At 37.3% G+C, this 17,756-nt stretch overlaps 1 protein-coding gene across 1 annotated transcript in view; it reads right to left on the bottom strand.

Moving 5' to 3' along the window:
- Lrrc4c (leucine rich repeat containing 4C) overlaps positions 1-17,756 on the bottom strand; it is a 1,216,524-nt gene that overhangs the window by 293,276 nt on the left and 905,492 nt on the right. The window lies entirely within an intron of this gene.

Here is a 17,756-nt window from a genome sequence, read left to right as displayed (position 1 = left end):
TGGTACTCTTTTCATTAATTTTTTTCCTTTTTTCCACCTCTATCACCTCCTTTCAATCTTCATCTATTTTTCTCTCTTCTCCTTTTTCTTAACTGTGATGTTAAACGTCCTCTAATTATTAAGCATCTGAAAAAAAATGCTATCATCTACCATCTATTGAAACTTTTAGCATCCCAAGAACTGTATGAATACTCAGTATGCATACACTACCTTCTCAAAGCAAAACTCCATCTTATCATCCCCATTTTACAGATGAGCAAATTCAGTTCTGGGTGAATAGTGCCCATTTGGCAATGCTACAAAATGGAATACCAGCGAAAATGTGCCTGAAATTTTAGGTTCTTCCTGTTCCACAGATTGAGCCCTTCGTTGTGTTACATTAGAGTTCACAGCATGGAACAACAAAGGCAACCTATTCTTGTGGGCCAAATTCAAGGAGGTATGGTGAGAAACCTCATCTCTTGAGTCTTACGGTGCAGTGAACAAACACGGAGTCCTGTGGGTGGGCAATGCTTTCATCACAGCTCAGTATAAAACCAGATAAGCAGTTAGACAGCCTTAAGTTTCCTTAATAGTTGACACTACTCTTGGTTTATCCACACAATATTTGATACCTTGTCAGGTTTATGCTCTAAAACCTGTCCACCCACACATGCCACATAAATTGAGCCTCCTTGACAGACCCTTTGCTGCTCACCCTGCTCAAGAAAACTCCCTTCTGTTTGTTGCAATGTTGCATTTGCCTTTTAAAGGATGGATGTGCATCTAGAAACTTCTTGAATCTCGCCTGACTGCCAGTCCATGCCATCCTCTCCTTCATGCACTGAAGACATGTTGTACATATATTATTATAAAGCACACTTTGACACCTTTCAATTAAAATGCTTCCTTGAAAAAATTGTGCCTTGAGGATATCATTTTTATGCACCTTAGTGTTCTCCTTTGGTTCTTAATATAATGCAAAAAGGACAGACTTTTCACAAGGCTGGGGATTCCTTCTTAAAGCTCCCCATCACTTTTATTTATTTATTTATTTATTTAATTTTATTTTATTTTTGAGACAGGGTCTCACTATGCAGTTCAGGCCACCCTTGAGCTCACTTTGGAGCCCAGGCTGGTCTCGAACTCACAACGATTCTCCTGCCTCAGCCTCCCGAGTGCTGAAATTACAGGTGTGCGCCACCATGCTCAGCACTCCCGGTCACTTTAAAAAACTTTATTAGTACCTGTTTACAGTACATAATAATTACATTTGTCATGGGAAGTGGCACATGCACATAACACATTTTAATTCTTTTTATGTCTCCTTCCCCGCCCTTCCCCCCACTTTGATTTCTTGTCCCTTTCCCTTTAGCAAAATATCTATCTCATCGTTTCCTATTACTCATCTTTTATTTTGGTCTTATTTGTACTTTGGGTTTCTTGTATAACGGAAGCCATGTGATATTTAGCTTGTGTGTCTGATTTATTTCGCTCAACATTATCATTTCACGGTGCACCCATTCTCCTACACGTGATGCAAATTTGAAAAAGACAGAACTTGCAGAAAAGAGATAGAAGCTTTCCAAGTTCTGAAATGCTTCTTATTCTGGTTGCAAGACATTTCCTATGAATTGACCTTCTACACACTAGGTGGGGGGGGCAATCTCCATTCTTTGTCAGACTCTAACCCTTTTTTAATGGTTGAATCTCTTAATCTTCCTTTCATCACCTGAGTCATTGTTCATTGGTTGATTTAGCCATTCACAAAATAAGTGCACCCTTCATGTTTATTTCATCAGAAAGACTTTGACTGATAACTTCAAATACTGAAAACCAAAAATAAGAGCTCTTTTCAAGTGTTATTTTCTGATGAGAACCAAGGCTCTTAGGCCGATAATTGGACACATGTTCATACTGAATCAGTGAAGTCGTACAAATTGCTTTATTTTATATAATATACAATGAAGGCATAGTGTAGAAAACAAGATTGCACAGTGAATAAAATAAAGATAACAACTCAGAGGTCATCTCTTAAATGACCATGCTCCATCTATCTCTAAAAGGATACTTTCACACACATGTCATATAGTACAATGGTATTACACTGTAGTACATGTATTAAAATTCTTTTTCACATATATGTAAATAGCACTTAAGTTACAAACTTGGCTATAATTTCACAATTGTTTTTAAAGCTTGAATATAGCCTATTTTGATATTATATTATTCTAACATGTTGTGTATTATATATTATGATATATATTTTAATATCATCATGTATTATAAATAACAGTCTTGGGTAACCTTGGTTGACCATCACATTTCTGAGATTTGTGAAGCATAGAGGTGTTTTAAAACATGCATTGGTGATATGATACACTGGATTGGGTGGAGAGATTATTTGGAAGCACAAAAAATGTCCCAAGGAGACAATTTCAGAGCCTGTAGCAACAATTCAGGTAGAAGAATATAAAGGTTCATAAATCTTAACTTTCTGACTGCCCACAAAATCAGGCAAGCCAAGGTGGGAGAGTAAGAGAAGGTTGAAGGAGAAGAAAAAACCAGAGGCCCACTAGCTTCAGAGCTGGATTCCTAGTGACAAGCTTCTTATCCAGGATTTACTCCTTAGGAGCAGATACTACATAGGAGAGAGAACACAGACACACAGATACACACATACAGGCACACACTCACACTCATGCACACACTCATAAAAACAGACACATTGATGCACATATATATATGTATATATATAAGATATGTACTTCCAAAATATCTGCAAAACTGTTGAAATACTATAAATAGACCATATAGTCTAAGAACAAAAGGCTGGGAAAATGAGCATATTGACAAAGGACAATAAGTGAACTAAGAAGACCACTATGACAGTGAGTTGTTCTGCAAATCAGAAGATATTCAAGATCAGAAAGAATAACTAGCTTTGTGAATTTTACAATTGGATCAGAGAATATGATCACTGCGGGATTTTCAAAACTGGAGTGAGTGCTTGATTAAGTAATTCTAAAAAGGTTGGGTATGGTGGCACATGCCTGTAATCCCAGCACTCGGGAGGCTGAAGCAGGAGGATTGCTGTGAGTTCGAGGCTCACCTGGGTTACAAAGTGAGTTCGAGGCCAGCCTGAATGGCATAGTGAAAGCCCATCTCAGAAAATAAAATAAATAAATAAATAAATAATTCTAAAAGTTAAAAATTCCAATGGGGAGAGTACCAGTGCTCAACATAAGTGAAAATTTAAGTGTAGACAAATTCTTTTCATATTTCCTTATCAGCAACTTTAGCTGGGAATTCAACAAATCTATCACCTATGATCTTATTTATGTGTGCTCCATCTTTCCTCACATGCTACTGCCTCCCCGCCTATAAATGCTGATGATCATGCTTACCACTTAGGATTAGCGTATACAGTGTTGGCAAAGCAGCCGGGAGTCGTAGAAGGAAAAGCTCCATGCAGACACAGTAGGTTATTATGATACTCAGCACCGCTCTTTGTCCTATTAGAAAATTGCTTATTTTTCAGCTACCCTTGAGCTCTCACTGTGGCTTCTGGCAGAGCCTGCTCCATCCTACTGCTGTCTGGTAAATGTGATAACTGTTAAACTTGCCAATGAGGCACAAAGAGCCAATGTCAAGGAATCTTTTCCTCTCCACGGAAGGCTCGAAAAGCAGCAAGATATGTAACTGCTCAGTATTGAGCAAGTAGAGAGGTGTAGACATACTATTTCATAAAAACTAAGACTTAGAGATAACAATTCCAAGGGGGTCTGAGAAGCAATGGTAGCTTAGGATTTTTAACACGGGTCTAAGGACCAATTCGCCTGGGGAAAGAACGCCAGACCTACACTTGTCTTTTCTGCTACACCCACAGGATCCATGCACGCATTCTTCAGAATCACTGTTGGATGTATAAAATAGAGCTCTGTAGTCAGCACTGTGCAACTGAAAGGAAATAGAAGCAAACCATCTGAAAACTTTGGGCTAACATCTCACATTTGTATTAACTTGACCTTTTCAGAAAAAGATATGCTTTATTTAACTTGGAATTTAAGTGTCTAAGAGAAAATATGAAGAAGAATGATAAATTATTGGGGTGTGTGTGTGTGTGTGTGTGTGTGTGTGATAGTGAACCCAGACCTGGTATACACTAAGCATATTCTATTCCACTGAGGTACATACCACAACCCTACACATAATAATATTTTAAAAGGCCTTAGAAGCCTTATTAATTCAACACTACCCCATTTTCACAAGGTGTGTAAAAATCAACATCCTTTATTCTAAATCACAAGGGCATTCTTCACCACCTTGCCTGCCAGATAAATCCGAGTGTCAGGAGAGCTAAACATCTGGGTGGGAACAGAATAAAAATATCTGGGACACCATCACCATATGTTGCAACAAAGTGGCCAGCCCCACACATCCAGGCTTTGTTTGTGCTCTATATTAATGGACCTAGTCAGGTACCCGGGCAGCCAACTAGCAGCATATGCTGCTCACATTGCGGCTGCCTGGCTTCCAGTTCTGTAGGTACTGCATGGCAGGCACCCCTACCCCCACCCCACCCCCACCTAAGCTGTTATACCACCAGGCACTTCATCACACCCCTGAATCTTGAGACTTTCGGTTTACTTGCTTCAGAAAGAGACAGGGATAACTTTTGAATTGATATTGATGTTCTGTATGAGATTTCAGAAGAAAAGATGGAAAGTGATGGGAGGCTTATGCATATTGTTCTGTGTGCATTGATTTATCAGACAGTTCTCGGTGACGACTTTCCTATTGGCTCCTTAGTACTCCCGGGATAAAGACCACACTTCCCTATAAAGGCCGTGGTGGACATTTTGGCCAGTGTCAAATGAAGTATAAAATGGCTAGGGTTAGCGGCTTTGGAGCTGAGGAGACTGAGATGCAGTTTCTGACTTAATATTTACACAGGTCATCCTGGATGCCGGGCAGAAGAGACATTGTAGCAGCAAACATCAGGGGAACAGATGAAGGTATCAGTAATTACAATGTGAAAATGCAAAACCATTTGCAGCAGCTAAACTATTTGTTCGTAACAGTGGGTCTGGGGATGCGGTGGGGAGTTAGGAGATTGGGGTGAAGAGGGGAGAAAATAGACATCTGTGTATATTTTCCCTTTGCCTTGCTGGTTAATCCTTTACTTCTCAGTGTTAGTTACACTTACAGGTGTCCTCCTATTGCTCTCACTTTCCTTAAAGTACCAAGCCCGTCCTTGCACCAATAATTTGTCCCTCTTACTCTTCCCACCTGAAAATCCTTTGCTTCACTTAGTTAAACCCTCCTTTTAATTTTTCCAGCTCAATCCATACTGTAAAAACAAGCTCTTCCTTCTTGCTTACAATAAAGGAATATATACAGACCCTAATCATAGCAGCATCTTTTGTGCTGAATGCTCATAAATAAAGTTACTGTGGTCCAGCTTGCAATTTCAACAACAAAGGCAGGGTATCCTCCCTTATTTGGGAGCTTAAGAATGAAAAAATTAGGCATTAACAGAAAGATATGGCAAGGCCCTGCTACTGCTTTGCGGCTAGTTTGAGCACATTTGTTTGTTGATTTGTTTGACTTTTTAATGAGAGCATACGAGTGGACAGTGGTGAATTACGGCACTTGAAACACAGCTCCTGTTTGCAAAGACTGTCAGACTACAGTAGACAAAACACTGAAGGAGTCAAGGTGGAGTTTTGGGCTAGAGAAGATGAAAGGTTTTAGAGAAAATTCTCCAATCTAGGCACCGAGGGATGACAAAAGTTGGTCAGAAAGGATCTGTCAAACTGGCATCTCCAGTGTCCTGCTTTGGAAGCCTGGTGCAGCCGGGCATGGTGGTGCACACCTGTAATCCCAGCACGCAGGAGGCTGAGGCAGGAGGATTGTTGCGAGTTGGAAACCAGCCTGGGCTAAAAAGTGAGCTGAAAGCCAGCCTGAACTGCATAGCAAGACCCTGTCTCAAAAAAGAGACAAAAAAAAAAAAAAAAGACCTGGTGTGAGGGTCCCAGAGGGAAAGCTGCAACTCAGAAGCTCTGCAGTTCTCTAGAGCCTGTAACTCCTGATCGCAAGCCTGACACAAGCGAGCCTTCAAAGCTTGAATGAGAAGAGGCTGAGACACCATCTGCCAGAAACTGCCCTAAGCCTAACACACCAGCTGAGTTAGTGAGAGCACAGGCAGAGATTTCACAGTCCTACACCCCGGTGCAGAGCAGTACAGCACTGCCAGCTACTGCTCTGTGGAAGACTTCAGCTACAGCTAGAGTTCCCAACTGAGGTTGGAGAATCCTGGCTGCCCAGCTCCAAAGAAAGTGCTTGCTGATTGAAACCCTCTCTGAGAGGCTGGTGAGGATATAAAGGGAAGGAAGAAAGACTCAGACTTCTGAGGGCAGAAGAACTGGCAGTCCCAGGGCTCTGAGGAAGTCTGCCCACTTTCACGCAGGCTGGTTAGGTAAAACTTCTGTATGGATTGAAGGTAGAGTCATTCCTTTTTATTCCTTTTGTTGTTGTCAGGTTTTGTTTTTCTTATAGTTGTTTTTAATTCTGGGGACCAAAGCAGATCAAATTTTTTCCAAATAATATGAAGATGACAACTCTAAGTGTGTACTTAATATTGAAGGATTTTTCTTTTCTCTCCACTAAATAAAATGCCCCAAACAAGGGTTAGGTGTATCTATGTACTTGTTCCACACGTACACATCACAAGTATAAATCTCACTGCTCTGCTTTATCTCGCTGAAGTCTGTTTTCCATAGAGCAGCCATGCTGATCCTTATCATATGTATGCTAGAGATTATCCTCTCTGTGCTTATGTCTCTCCAGTGACTTTCCATGTCACTAATAGAAGGAAAGTGGCGTCCAAGGATCCACAATTGCCAGACTTGACTGCATATGACTTTGCTTCTGCATTCTCTTGACTTGGCTCATTCTGATCTTGAAGCATTGGCTTCCTACCTCTCAAATTAGCCAGGACCACACTTCTGGCCTGCACGCTTCTTGTTGGCTTTACTCGATATGCTGCTCCTCGAGGTGTTCCGTGCTGCCCCTGCTCATACGCTGCAATCATTTTCCCACATGTGACGTTCGCAATCCTTACAGAAATAGCAACCACAACAAGATACCATTGCTTCCCAAAAAAGTTCTTCAAAATACTTTTTCTCTTTGCTGTTTTCTCCAAATTCACACTCTGCATCTACTTGTGTATTCTGTTCTTCATCTGTAGCCCTCCATTGAAATTTAGATTTCAAGAGGGTAGGGATATTTATGTTCTTCTCTTCTCTGCTCTGTCTCCACTGTCTAAAAAACAAATTCTTGGTAATGGAGGACACCTGTTGAATAAACAAACATGTTTTCTATTTGACCAGAAGGGAAGTCTCCAGTAGATGAGAAAATATGTCCTTTCCATGTTGCAAAGAGTCTCACACAGATATCTACCCAGACCCTCCCTAAATGCATAGATTCTTTGCCTGACTAGGATATGTCCTTAAACCATTGCTCTACCTACTATTGTCAACTAAAAAATACTAATCTGTCTGCAATTATTTCATTTTTGTCAAGGCGGTATTCATAATACAAATAAATAGCTACCTAGTGATGAATTTATTTCTCTAACTTTGTAATAGAACTGGGATTACAATGTACTTAGTTATTAAAACCTAACCAAGTTATTTTATGAGATGCTCCCTCCTTACAGATAGAATTCAAAGACCCAGTTGTCAGAAATAATGAAGTGTTGAAGAACAGTAGGTACTTGGTATGGGATGTGCTAGTTTATTGATTTTCACATTTATAAAAGGAGAGGAATAAGCTTAGAATTAAATGATGTTTATACTTTTACTAGTAATATTAAAGCCTACTGTATTAATTATTCCATGTATTCTTGCAACACTTCTACGGATTCAATACTATGAGTAACATTTATAATAACAAAAATAAATTTGGAATAATCTACAATGTGACACATGTCCCATGTGCATTTATGAAGAGCCTCATCCATCAGCTTCCTACAGCAGAAATTGCCAACTTATGGCCATTGATCCAAATGTGAGCTGAGACTTGTTATTTTAAATAAAATTTATTTTAAAACAGCCAGCTGGGCATGGTGGCATACTCCTGTGATCCCAGTACTCAGGAGGCTGAGACAGGAGGATCACTGTGGGCTCAACGCCAGCCTGGGCTACAAAGTGAGCTCAAGGCCAGCCTGAATTGCACAGCGAAGCTCTGTCTCAAAAAGACATAAAAACAAAACAAAACAAAACAAAGTGAAACAGCTCGTCCTAAACATTTACTTGTTATCCATGGCTGCTTTCAGCACCACAAGGACAGAGTTAAATAGTTGTAGCACAAAAAGCCTGTTCTGGAGGTCAAATAATTTCCCTTAGGAGGGCTAGACAGGTAGCTCAGTGGTAGAACACTTACAAAGCATACTAGGGACCGTGGATAAAATCCCCAATACTGCAAAAAATTATCATATGGTTCTTTACAGAAAAAAAATATGAATCCTGTACTCTACTGTAAGTTGTACAAGGACAGCTGTGTGCTGTTTTCTCCTACATTTCCAGCTCCTAGAACATTGCCTAGCATAGACTAAAAACTGCAGAACTTTATTAGAATGAATAAAGCAATCAACACCATATATCTTGTAAATTTGTTTTCTACATAGATCTCCCTAAACAAAACAACCTCATCATATTGAAGAACTTGGTACCCAAAATACAGTTAAAAATAAACATATGTGTGGATGTTCCATCTTCCACCCGGTTTTGGCAATGATTCACACAAAGCTAGGGTAATATTTCACCTTTGGAGAATTTCTCATTCTCCCCCACACTTTAACAATTCTATTGTTCTTGTGAAAGGTAAGATGAAATGCAGGGGAAGATTTCCATATTCATTCTCTATGGGTGATGTCCTAATCCACCCACTTAATTTTTCAAATGACAGAGGATTCTTCTATTGAGGAGTATTATTTATTCATATGGAGTAATAAAGATATTAATAAATGGTGATTATATTAGAGCTCTTGTGGTGATCTGAAAATCCAGCTGTGTTCTCTCCACTTTCTTTACCCCCAGAAATGATAGATGTTGTGCAACTCAAAAGTTCTGCTGCTGATGCAGCAAGCAGAAGAGAGTCTGTTGCTCTTACACACAGCTGCAATCTCCTAGCTAGTAGGGATTTCTGTTTTTCACTGTTTTAGAAGTTTTAATTTTTTGACTAGTGCAGCAAATACATAAGGTAGACTTGTTCAGACCTGCTGTTTAAACAAGGTGATTTTTCACTTATAAGTATGGTCTCTCATTGTGTCCATTTTCCTATAAAAGCCTCAAGATTATTTCTTTATAGCTGAGTAATATTCCTACATGTGTAAACACCATAATATCTCACTAGTGTAGGAAGCTGAAAGAGTGAATAAAGTCTAGGAGATACAATGGACATTGTGAAAGGAAAGATAATTTCTCAAGAGGAAAGAATGACTAGGATGAGGGAAAAGAGAAAAGAAAGAAGGGGAAATTATATCTATATCTACATCTATAACTATCTATCTATCTATACATATAGGATAGCTAGTATAGTGATACTACTGACTTTTGTTGCTCTATTGAAAGGAACAGTTAATGTTTAAGTATAGGATCAATCTTACATGTCTATATTTGTGTATCTGAGTATCCAAATTGAAGAGATCAATATGTAATACAACCATCGTTAATTTCCTATCACCATGTCTGAGATTCGGTATTGCTTGTATTGTTTTTGTGTTAATTTCTAAGTGCGTGTGTGTTTGTTAAGGTGTTCATTTATCTTTAAAATTAAAAAAAAATGAACAAGGTGATTTTTTAAAAAAAACTTTATATTCAAGTTATTCCATACACTATTTCTAAACATTTGGAAATGGGCCACCCCTCAAAAGTTGAGGTCTCAGAAAATAAGCAGTGTTTTACTTCATAACTTCTACAGGCTTCAGCAATCTGTAGTGCAAGTTGTTGTTCTCAGTGATCTAGGATCTATCTCTGTCTTTCCTGGAGTAACGCTTTTGCTTTAGTTGCAAAAATATTTCTCCCTATTCTTGGCCATTCTTTTGGGGTTGGTGTTCCAGTAGCTTTTAGGAATCAGTCCATCTTTAGTCCACATCAATCCCAGGATTCTACTCTCGTAACTGCATTGCTGATCAGTAATGACCATGACCCAGATCCAGACACTGAATGACGAGTCTTATATGTTGTTCCGTGGGATTTGTTGAATTGCAAAGCTGTGATAATTCTTCAGGTAATTCAGATAATTCTTCTACAACTCCATTTTGTAAATTCAGGCAGGATACATATAAAACTAAAGGTGAGTCAGGGGAGAAGAGCTACAAAGGACAAAGAAAGCAAAAGGCTCATTTCTAGCCATTTAATTGAAGCTGCTGTAAGTCAGTGTGCCTCAGGGTATTTCATTGGACTCTTTATTCTCGCAATACAATAAATTACTTATTTTAGTTCGGGCAAGTTGGTCTGGGTGTACCATGTACAACAGAAAGAAGCTTGACACACAGATTTATCTGAGGATTTTCCTATCTGGATAGTTCAAATATTTCAAAGGGTACCATGCTAGAATTGAAGGAGAACTAAATTTGGAGGCAGAAATCTCATTTCAAAATTGTATTTTTTTAAATTTTGTGAGTTTCTTGAACAATTTTAGGATGATACAATATCCGTGTCCATCTCTATTATAGGGTTTCCATAAAAATTAGGCAATGAATGTGAAAATTATACAAAAATTTAATGTGTTGCATAAAAGTAATAGTAGATCAAGTTGCTCTGAGAAATATAGAAGATCCATGTGTTTCATGAATAAGACCATGTAGTATTTTATTATTGGAAAATCATTACAAAAATAAATAGCTTCTTATCATGTGTCATAGTTGAGTTTACACTTTTGATCCATATCACAAATTGTTAGAAAAGTTTTCTTTCATGAAAATAAAAACTAAGAACATTTTAAGATAGGACCCAAATGAGAATCTTATTTACTCATTATTTAAAAAGAAATATTTTGAGCAACAACTACCAGGTCAGGCACTTAAAAAGGCTCCAAGGATTTAGACAGCAAAAGCATTAGAAGTCTAGTTAGGGAAATAGAATATATGAGACGGAACACAACAAGACAGACGCCTTGATAGAGGTAAGAATTAAGCATCAGAAATCAGTGAGAGAATGAATCTATTCTCAGTTGTTCAAAAAGTAATGCAGAGAGTTTTAGCAACACCTTGACCTTTAAGTTTATCTCAGGGGATAAAATATGTTATTGAGGGAGACACAGGTGAAGTACCTTCTTCATACTTTAGAAAGAAAAGTAGCTGTGGAGACTAAATAAGTTTCAAGTAACTGATCTTGCTAAGGGTTTCTTATTTTTCAGGACTTACATCTCAATTTAGGATGGAGGAGATTAGAGAGCCACCGACGTGTGTTTGAGCTAAAATAGCCTGAATTATGTCTGAAACTTTACAGATTCTCAACTTTTAACATGAACAGTCTAAGCAGCACATGAAATGGATGTGAGTATCAAAGAAAAGAATGGTGTAAGATACAGGCATAGGAATGGTTCTAACTAAGACTCCAATAGCTCTGGAAATAATAGCAAGTATTGACAAGTGGGATTGCATCCAACTAAAAAGCTTCTGCACAGAAAACTGAACAATTCACAGGGTGAGAAGGAAGGTTATGAAGGGGAGAAAAAATTTACCAGCTACTCTTCTGACAGAGGATTAATATTCAGAATATATAAAGAACTCAAAAAGTTTAAAGTGGAAAGCCAAGTTAATTTAATCAAGTAAGTGGCAGATGAACTGAACGGACACTTCTTAACTGGAGTACAAGTGGCCAATCATTACATAAAATGGTCAACATATTTAGTCAGAAGAAAATACAAACTGAAACTACATTAGGAGTCCCTCTTCCTCTAGTCAGAATGGGTACTATCTAGGATACAAAAAATAATAAGTGCCGGCAATGACATGCTAGAAAGAGAAGCTTCTACATTCCTAATGGGAATGTAATCTAGTATATCACTATGCAAATCAGCAGCAAATTTTCTTTAAAAAGTAAAATACAGCTAGCATTCAATATAGCTATACCACTTGTTATATACCTGAAGTAGTGAAACTCAGAATATTGTAGAGGTACCTAACTCTCTGTTATCACAGCTCATCTCATAGCAGAGTCAAGGAATCATCATAGACGCCCATCAACAGAGGAAGAAATAAATAAAATGTTGTATATATACACAATGAAGTACTATAAAATTATAAAACGGATAACATCATATCTTCTGAGGAAGGTCGGAAGAAATGGAAATTATCGTTTTAAGTAGTGTATGTTTTCTTTCATGTGGAGTTTGAGGGAAAATATGATAAAATGAAAGAACAAAGGAGATTATTAGAGAAGGAGTAGAAGCGGGAGTGTGGAGGGGAGATGAGAAAAGGATTAAATGGGGTAGGCATGATTAAAATACATACATGTATGAATATGCCAAATGAAACATTTTTTGTATAATGAATATGCATTAATAAAAGAATGGTTTCAATTGCACCTTTGAATGTCAAATTACAAAATCCTCCAAAGTTATTCCACTTGCAATTACTCTCTTTGGTATTTTTCATTTCTCTGCAGCTAATTTTAAGATTAGTAGAAAGAGACTCACAAGAGAGACTGAGTTAGTCTGGTAAGCAAACAGGCTGTGAGTTGTAGTGTGCGCTTTGTTTACTTTTACAGATGGAAAAGTACAGTACTTGCCTGCTCTACCATGGAATTATATCTTTCATTCCTTGCACCATATGAGTTTTCCCAGTGGTCAGGAAAGATCATAAAGCTATGACCACACAAGAAAATACCATAAATTTGACCCTAAAAACCCCTTTATTGGTACATTTTTTATTTTAAGTAACACAGACATGAAGCAAATTAATATTTCTGTTAAGAAACATTGGACCTTTGGAATGGCAAATTCCTATGCTACCTTTAATTTGCCTTGTCAGATGCTGCCACTTTATTCTCATTTAATCTGAGAAAATGTTCCCAAACTGGGAAGCAATACTTTCAATCATATTCCATGCCTGAAACTTTCCAGGCATTCTTCTCCCTCAGTAACCAGCTGTTCATTCTCAGTAGAGTATGCTGAAGAAGCAGACAAGTTTTATACAGAAGATCTTTATTACTTAGAGCAGTTCAATTTATATGAATCTATATGAAGAGTTACTCCTCACTTTGGCAGTGGATAGGGGCTTATGCTTTTGCCTAGTATGACTCTCATAGTTTTATCATTTTTACAGTGATATCCTTGAACAAAAGGCAGCAACACCATCTTGAATTTACACATTGGAACAAGTAAATATAGTAGGTGCTGTTGAAAATAGAAAGCAAAACTGAGCTGAAATTCAAAGGAACCTTATTATTTGAAGAAATATGTTTTTATCAAAGAGGAAAGCTCTCAAAACTCACCCTGACAGACAAGAGACATGAGAAAGATAACTAGGTGCTCAGTAGACTCTGGTTAATTGTGCTTCTAGAGAAGTTATTTTTTAAATGTTCCACTAATTATATTTATCATCTAAAAAAATAACATCAACAATATACTGGCATTATAACAATAGCTCATTATAAAGTATATAGACATAAGAGAAAGGTCATGGTATAGCCCATTCATTAAACTCCACCTCTTTTTGTCTATTTCTGTGATGAGTTAATTAATATAATATACATGTTCTTCATGTTTAGCAGTAGTAACAGACAAGTTACCAATATAAATGAACTTCTAGGCCATAACATTTGTGTTTACGTGTTAAATAGTTTGGTTGTTAATTATGATTATATAAATAGAGTACGTGTTTCTTGTAGAATATAAAAACAAGTACACACATATGATGGGTATGCATACATGCATATATAACGAATATATAATTATGTAAGGCAATATGTTGACATAAATATGTATTATTTATTATATTACTATATAATATATCAATATACATAAAACCTACAGAATCTGAAAAAACAATGACTCAGTGACTGCAAGTGATTTTCCTAAAGCTATTTCTCATAACTGAGCAGAGAATAGGTTTCTCTGATTCATATGTAAATGAATTCATATTATAAATCAAGCTAAGACCAACCAAGGAGGCTTACAGGAAAGCTTGGATTTTATACATTTCAAAAGATTATAGTTTAAAGTCTTAAAATTTGTATCAGACTTGAGAAGTGGTTCAGTGGAACAGTGTATGCCTATGATGCACAACACCCTGGGTTCAATCTCCAGCAATTTAAAAGAAAGCTTGAGTGCACTTAAAGAGTTACAATTGTACAGCATTCTACAGAGTGCATTCTCTAAGCACAATGACAATTAATGCAAAAACCAATGGGGAAGAAAATTTTGGAAATTGACACAAATATGTGGCAGTTAAACTGTTCTCTTCTAAACAAAAAATGGGTGAAAGAGAAAGCATGAACAAATTAGGTAATATCTTCTGATATGTGACATTGAATGCACAACACACCAAGACAGCTTCTGTGCTGAAAAATAAACAGTGCTCACAAGGAAGTGATTAAGTGATTACATTTTTAAAAACTTCAAATTAATAGCTGAACCTAAACCTAAAGGAAGACAAATTCTTTGACACAGAAGAGCAAAATAAACCCCACACTGTGAAATGCTAGAATTATGGAATTGTAAATTTTAAGATACAATTATCTTATGTTTTATGGTATATAAATTATATATCAGCAACTCTTTAAAGTGTCATAGCTATACATGTGAAAGATGTTTAACTGGAAGTGCACTGTTAAGGAGCTGTCTTGGAAAAGGGAACCTATGGGAGCTCCTGGGTGGTCAGATACTTCATTTTACTCTCATTTACATGAGCTTCAGAGTATGACTACAGAATAACTATCTGCTTAGAGTTACTGTGCTTATGACAATGCTATACTTCGAATTGTGAGTGTCCCAAAAAGCCCATTCATTGAAAGTTACCATAGCATCCTGTGGCATTCCTGGAAGTGGTGAAACCTTCGTGAGATGAGACCTTCTAGAAGGAAGCACAGTATCTGGGAGCGGACTTTCAAAAGGGATACTGGGAATCTGGCCCCGTCCAGTCTCCATTTTGCCTCTTGTCCTCCATAAGATAAAAAGTCCTCCTCAATTCCATGCTCCTCCCGTGAGGTGCTGGACCAAAATAATTCCAAAGCAACAGGGCCAAGTGACCATGGACAAAAACTTCTGAAAATATGGGCAAAATGTTTCTTTTTTCTCTTTATGAGTTAGTTATTTCATGTGTTTTGTAACCATGATAGAAAACTGAGAACTACAAACAGCGAGTGGTTTACCATCAACAACTAGCTATAAGGTCACACTAATGAAAAAGTTACCATCATTAAAATAGTCTTTTAGGTAACATTTCAGGAAGTCCCTATAATCTTATCTCCACCACTTCTTGTATGGTACTATCTTTTCTAATATGGGAAAACCACCGGGTAGGTTGCATTACAGATACTAATTATAAAAAAAAGAATGATGTTCCTTTCTGCAGTTAGAATGAAGTAGTCTGACATCTTGAGAATTTTCAGAAAGATTACCTTCCATTGTTCTAACTCAGCTACTTTACTTTAAGGGACCAGAGTGACTTATCTGAAAGGTGGCATGGGAGAAGGAACTTGTGTTATTAAACAATTAGTGCCTTCTGTGCTCTCCCTGTAGAGGTTGCTTGCCCTGACAGTGTACGTATTTCCTTTCATCCTTATTCACTGTAGCAAATATACTCAAGACAAGGATTCAATTCATCCTCCCTATGCATTATTAAAGTGCTCAGACTTCGCTAATCCTATAATTGGGGGTCAGTACAATGAATGAAATATTTCCTTTTTCTTTTCCAGGTTCGCATCTAACATGAAGACTATTTTATGCGTGAACTGTTCCAAAGACTAGGCTTGAGATGAAGGCAGAGTAGAGAGAGTTTGAAAAGTCAATACCTATTCTCCAATCTCACATTATCAGTAATAAAGCTGATACTTAATTCCTGTTTCAATTCTCAAGTGTTTCTAAAATGGGAGTGAAAAGGTGGGTGTAATTCAGAATCCTCTTTAAAAGGGAGCAGCAAATCAGAAATTGCTCAGAGCAGTCAATGTCTGGTACAGGGGAAGGTCACCTGTCATATGTATCACAGCAACACAGAAAGAGCTTAACTGGCTGAAGCATTTGTCTACACTTGAGGGAAGTAAGTTTTTAAACACCAGTTGACACTAGGTGACATATTCATGCTCTAAATTAAAACTTGCCAGTATCACGGGGGAACTATAATGGTACCGATGTGCATACCCTGCAGCAGAACCACGTAGAGTATCATGCGAATAGTGTCATTATTGCTATGTGCAAAGTGAGATATTCACTAGCTCCATATGGAAGCCAGCTAGCGCAGAACTTCTGTGTCCATCCTCACTTCTGACTATTCCTGCTCTCCAAGGATAGGCCTCCATCTGTCCAGAATTATTTAACTAGACTTCTGCCTAGAGGCAGGAAGCTAGGCAATGTGTCCAGCCTTATGTAACTTACCCAAAGTGTACTGCCATGCTATTTATTTCAGAGATAGAGCTGAGATTCCTCAAGGGAGGAAGAAAGAGGTGAAATGGTAAACAATTAGGTTTCTATTTCTTGTGCTCTTAATATTCTATGTGGGAATCATTCATATATCCTAATTCTTTTTTACCTGAATCCTACATTCATTTTATACTTGCATGACAGAAAGAAAAAGCTCTATGCTATCATCTTTCCTTAGGAACACTCTCTTTGTACAAAAATTATCACCTCCAGGATTCATCAGAATCCTGTGTGAGTCTCTCCTTTCAGTATCTCCTGGCAGCCCTTTGTTTTGGTGACGCTGATACTCTTACCTCAGAGTTGTAATTAAAAGAAATAGTGCAAAACTGTATTCTGAGCATATTTTTCTCTATGCTGTCTAATTTACATTCTCTGCAAGATATAAACTGATTAGAGGTTAATGCTAATAATGACATTAGTTTGTAAAAGTGACATTGATGTTGTGTATGATAAATGCTCCAAATGGGATGTGTAGAAGAACTTATATTTTAAGTAATTCCATATTTTTCACTACTTCAATTGGCACTTTGGAGACACATACTGTTTACTTGAATTCTAGTGACATATAGATTCTCCCTTAGAGACTACTTGGGGAAAAATGTCTAGCCAGTGGCAGAAAAAATCAGCATCATTCACCTACGTTAAACAGCTTATACCTTCCTTTAAATTGGTATGAAAATCATCATTTCAGGATTACCAGATTTGTTAAGAAAATCTTTGAGACTAAAGATAACTCTCCAGTGAAAAGATATAATTAAACATGAAGGAAGCTTACTTTAAAATAATATTATCTATATTAGAGCAATTTATTAAATAGAATGATGCTACTAAGCACAAAGATGGTATTGTAAAATGTGGGAAGTCTTGTGGATCCAAATTACGATTATTATAAAAATTGAGTGGAATCTTCAATATAACTGTGTAAATGGATGTCTAAAAGATTAAAAAACACAAAATCTAGAATACAGTGCAAAAGCATTGCTGAAGTTAATTTACAAAGGCATAGAACTGACAGCCTCAATGAATATCTAAATTAAGTTTCACAAGAATAGAACACAAGGAAATAAATAATAATGAGTGAAACCTATAATAAGCAAATTCTATGTTTAGACTGGAATATCCTT

Source organism: Chinchilla lanigera, unplaced genomic scaffold (genome assembly GCF_000276665.1).
Source record: "Chinchilla lanigera isolate Chin_1 unplaced genomic scaffold, ChiLan1.0 scaffold00021, whole genome shotgun sequence".
In the NCBI taxonomy this organism is placed as follows: Eukaryota; Metazoa; Chordata; class Mammalia; order Rodentia; family Chinchillidae; genus Chinchilla; species Chinchilla lanigera.
Note: the sequence above shows the minus strand (reverse complement) of the source record. Positions and strands in the feature narration are given on the sequence as shown.